Below are 5,951 nucleotides of genomic sequence, written 5' to 3'. Positions count from 1 at the left end.
ATAGTATAACTAAAATTACACTAGGTTTACACTATAGTATAACTAAAATAACACTTGCATTATACTATAATATAAGTAAAATTACACTAGGATTACACTATAGTATAACTAAATTTACACTAGAATAACACTATAGTATAACTAAAATAACACTAGAATTACACTATAATAAAACTAAAATTACACTAGGATTACACTATAGTATATAACTAAAATAACACTAGCATTACACTATAGTATAACTAAAATTACAATAGGCTTGCACTATAGTATAACTAAATTTACACTACAATAACACTATATTATAACTAAAATAACACTGGCATTACACTATAGTATAACTAAAATTACACTAGGTTTACACTATAGTATAACTAAATTTACACTACAATAACACTATAATATAAGTAAAATAACACTAGCATTACATTATAGTATAACTAAAATTACACTTGAATTAACTATAATATAACTAAATTTACACTACAATAACACTATAGTATAACTAAAATAACACTAGGATTACACTATAGTATAACTAAATTTACACTACAATAACACTATAGTATAACTAAAATAACACTTGCATTGGACTATAGTATAACTAAATTTACATTACAATAACACTATAGTATAACTAAAATAACACTAGCATTAGACTATAGTATAACTAAAATTACACTAGGATTACACTATAGTATAACTAAATTTACACTACAATAACACTATAGTATAACTAAAATAACACTAGGATTACACTATAGTATAACTAAATTTACACAACAATTACACTATAGTATAACTAAAATAATATTAGCATTAAACTATAGTATAACTAAAATTACACTAGGTTTACACTATAGTGTAACTAAATTTAAACTACAATAACACTATAGAATAACTAAAATAACACTAGAATTAAACTATAGTATAACAAAAATTACACTAGGTTTACACTATAGTATAACTAAAATAACTCTAGCATCACACTATAGTATAACTAAAATTACACTAGGTTTACACTATAGGATACATAAATTTACGCTACAATAACACTATAGTATAACTAAAATAACACTAGCATTACACTATAGTATAACTAAAATTACACTAGGATTGCACTCTATTATAACTAAATATACACTACAAAAACACTATAATATAACTAAAATAACACTAGCATTAAACTATAGTATAACTAAAATTACACTAAGTTTACACTATAGTGTAACTAAATTTACACTACAATAACACTATAGTATAACTAAAATAAAACTAGAATTACACTATAGTATAATTAAAATTACACTAGGATTACACTATAGTATAACTAAAATAATACTAGCATTACACTATAGTATAACTAAATTTACACTGCAATAACACTATAGTATAACAAAAATAACACTAAGATTACACTATAGTATAACTAATTTTACACTACAATAAAACTATAGTATAACTAAAATAACACTAGCACTACACTATAGTATAACTAAAATTACACTAGATTTACACTATAGTATAACTAAATTTACACTACAATAACACTATAGTATAACTAAAATAAGACTAGTATTACACTATAGTATAACTAAAATTACACTAGGTTTACACTATAGTATAACTAAATTTACACTACAATAACACTATAATATATGTAAAATAACACTAGCATTACATTATAGTATAACTAAAATTACACTTGGATTAACTATAGTATAACTAAATTTATACTACAATAACACTATAGTATAACTAAAATAAAAATAGCATTACACTATAGTATAACTAAAATTACACTAGGTTTACACTATAGTTTAACTAAATTTAGACTACAATAACACTATAGTATAACTAAAATAACACTAGCATTACACTAGAGTATAACTAAAATTACACTAGGTTTACACTATAGTATATATATATATAATAACTGAGTTTTTGCTAAATATAGTAAAATCCCGCCAAAATTTTTTAGCTAAAAAAGGAATAAAACACTACTTATTTCTCTTTATATTTCAAATGCAAAGAAACACATTCAAATCTTTTCATACCATATATATATACATATATATAATAGATAAAGATATTTCACAGATATAATTGACTAAAATTTACATAGTTTATAATATTTTTATTTGCTAAAAAATTTACACATTAAAAAGTAGATAAATAAATACTAAAAGTAAAAATAATAAATAAATTATCATTTTAAAATTTTCTTAATCATTCTATACAGATTTATTAATTTTATGAATTTGTATTTATCAAATAAATGCTAAAATATATAAAATTGTTAATATTTTTGTCGTTGAATTTTTAAAATAAATTACAATAAAATATTTAATATACGAAATGAAATAATTACCTAATTTTATTTTAAAATTTAAAAAGTCTTTCAATTTTGGAGATTGAATTTTCTTAAATAGAATGCAATATTATAATTAATAATATGAAAGACTGAGCACGAATATTGGAAATAAAACATTATTAACATAAAATTTTTATTCCTTTGCAATATTTATCGTATTTATTAGGTTCAAATTTGATTCATTTTATATATATATATATATATATATATAAATATATATATATATTGTTGAATCCGACATTTTGGTGATAACAAACAACAACTCATTGTATAGGAATGTGCTGCCAATCCTTTGTATTTCAGGAATCTACTACAACTCCTACCGCAACCGTATAAACCCTTCAAGTTATCTACCGGAAGCTTGTCAACCGACTTTGTCTCTCGACCGGTTGCAGTCACAAGCCTATCGACCGGTTATTCAAACCAGCAGAGGATAAATTTCTCTACCGGAAGAAAGTCAACTGCTTATCAAGATATCTCAAGACAAATACTTGAGACAAGACGTTCTTTGCAAGATCTTTTATTAAAAGCAGAACCGGCGTATCAGAAGATCTGTTGACTCTTGCATCGAGACAACAGGTTGCACTAAAATGGCAAAAACGCAGAATGGCTACAGATAAAGCATTCGACCGTTTATACCAGTTTTGGACTCTGGAAGTTGTCTGCATCTAAAGAAGTGTACGATCTTCATACAGAATCATCAACGCATTTATGAAGCATTAAATGTGCATTCAATGCAGCATCAGAACATTCAAAATAAAGACGTTGATGGTTGACCTATATAAAGGGAAGATTGCTCAAGAAGTAGCAGAGAAGATAAGCAACTCGAAAAATCTCAATCAACTCAATCACTTGAATACTATCAGAAGTCCTCATCTGATATACTAAAGCAATACTTGAGCACACTTACAAGATCATTCACTTGCTGCTCAAATAAACCCTCGCCTACAGTTTACATATCTGATCTTCAAGGATCATCCTAGGGTTTCCAAGCCTCTCGACCGCTCTGCAGTTTGAGAAGCTCAACCGGACTGTACTCATTATTGAAGAGACTTGAAGCTACTCTGAAAGCTTCCACCAGACTGATAAGAACTGAGAATCTTATCTGTGTAAATCTAGGAGTTTCGGATTAGGCATTGGATAAGTCCTAAGTCTGAAGTGGGTGTATTGCAAGACGTTGTAATAACCAAAGTCTTCTAGTGAATTCCTTCATAAGTGAAAGAAGGGGAGACGTAGAAGGATTAAGCCTTCGAACTTCCATAAATCGTGTCTCAGTCTTTACTGCTATTTATCTTACATATTGCTCATACATTGTGTTATAAACTTTGCATCACTAAAACCTCTGAACTATTTCCGCACTATTTAAGTTGTTCAAACCGTTTTAGAAGTTGAGAAACAGATTAAGTGAACTAAACTTCACTTGATCATTTTGAAAAGGAAGAAGAAAAGTTTCAGAGTGTATTCACCCCCCCTCTACCCTCTGAACCGATCCCAACAAGTGGTATCAGAGAGGGTTCCTTTCTCAACTGCTGATCTAAAGTTTTAAAATCATGACTTCTTTCAACAAAATTCCTATGTTTTCTAAAGAAGATTATGATGACTGGAAAATTCGCATGCAGGCACATCTTGCAGCACAGGACGATGACATGCTATATGTCATAACAGACGGTCCCATCAAAATCATGAAGGTCAACCCAGCTCTAACCGATGGTGCAGGACAAATGATTGAGAAACCAAGAGCTGAGTGGACTAATGAGGACAAAAAGAAGGCCAATCTTGACAATGTGGCCCGGGACATCCTATACAAAACACTGGACAAGAACATGTTCAGCAAAATCAAGTCATGTTCCACAGCAAAGGAGATTTGGGAGAAGCTCACTCAGCTGTGTGAAGGAAATGACCAGACCAAGGAAAACAAGCTCACCATGGCCATTCAAAAATATGACAATGCCAAAATGAAGCCAGGGGAAACCATGTCTGAATTTGATGAACGGTTTAGTAGTATCATTTGTGACCTTATTGCTTTAGGAAAAACTTATACTAACCGTGAAATTGCTGTGAAGGTTATGAGAGCTTTGCCCAAAGAATGGGAAATCAAGACAGTGGCCATGAGGGAGTCAAAAGACTTAAGCAAGGTTGAACTGCATGATCTCTTTGCAGATCTCAAAGCCTACGAGTTCGAGCTCAACATGAGGACAGAGGATGAACCATCTAACTCTCAACCAACCAAGGCCTTAACCTCAACGGTGATGCATCCACCGGTCGAAGAAGCTCCAAAGAGATCAGCTGAGCAAATCAGCAACGAAGTCATGACACTATTTGTCAAGAAATTTGGTAGATTTATGCGTAAAAACAATTCTAAATTTAAAAATTATCATAAATCGGACCATACAGATGATGGTCCTACTTGTTTTAACTGTGGCAAGCCAGGCCATTTCATTGCAGATTGCACCAAGCCTAAGAGCAATGATCAGAAGCAAGTATTCGAAAGAAGAAGGAGCAAGGAGGACAAGAGGAAGTTTAGAAAAGGTAGAGACCAAAGGGTTCTAGTAGCAGATGAAAGCAAAAGCAAGTGGGCTGAATCTGACTCTGACAACCCCGATACCGGAAGCTCTTCAGATGACAGCGAAGATGAAAAGGTGGAATGCCTCATGGCTGACATCGAAGAAGAAGCTGAGGAGGTATTTGACTTTGGTTCACCTGAATTTACTCACAGTGATCTAGTTACTGCTTTACACGAAATGGCTAATGAATACAAAGCATTATCCAAGGAATTCGAGGAGGTAAAGGCAGAAAGAGCTGACCTAAAAGATAAGTCAAGCGAATCAAGCTGCATGCAGCGAAAAGAGCTTGATGGTCTTAAGGTCAAGCTAAGTCTGCTGGCTACTGAGAATGACACCTTGAAAAGAGTGTTCCAAGCAACCTTGACTGAGAACAAAAAACTAATTGAAATAATTAAGGCTTGGAATAAATCTTCTGTAACCATTGACAAGATTCAAGAAATCCAAAGACCGGCACATGACAAAACCGGTCTAGGGTTTGGAACAAATGAACAGTCTATGGAATCTTGTATTCAGTCAAGCCTGGACAAAGACAATCTTAACAAAATAAGATTTGTCAGGTCCAGCACGATATATGAACATGATGAGTGCAGTTTTGACAAAAATCAGAAAGTATCTAACGAACGAAGCTCTAAGCATAGAGGGCTGGGATATGTGGATCCCCAGATCTCTAATCAAAGAGGAACTTGGGTCAAACCAAAACCTAATGAAAGAAGAAAGGGAAACCAATCTAATTTCAAAAGGCCATGGAATGAGTCTAACTACTCTAAGAGAAGATGGTCAAAGGAGAAGCCTTACCAGTACTTTAATTGCAGGCCAGTTCAAAAGAGGTACAGGCTAACTGATAAAGATCAAAAAGGCAAGCAGCACACAGCAACCTCACAAGCACACACATTTACTGCTTATCGACCGCACAAATTTCTGGACACACACACGGGCAAACCTGTAAGGGTGTTTCAGGTGTGGGTCCCGAAAGGGCTAATCCGACCTGAACCCTACTAGATATGGGTACCAAA

The sequence above is a fragment of the Henckelia pumila genome, chromosome 3 (assembly GCF_033568475.1).
Source record: "Henckelia pumila isolate YLH828 chromosome 3, ASM3356847v2, whole genome shotgun sequence".
In the NCBI taxonomy this organism is placed as follows: Eukaryota; Viridiplantae; Streptophyta; class Magnoliopsida; order Lamiales; family Gesneriaceae; genus Henckelia; species Henckelia pumila.
Note: the sequence above shows the minus strand (reverse complement) of the source record.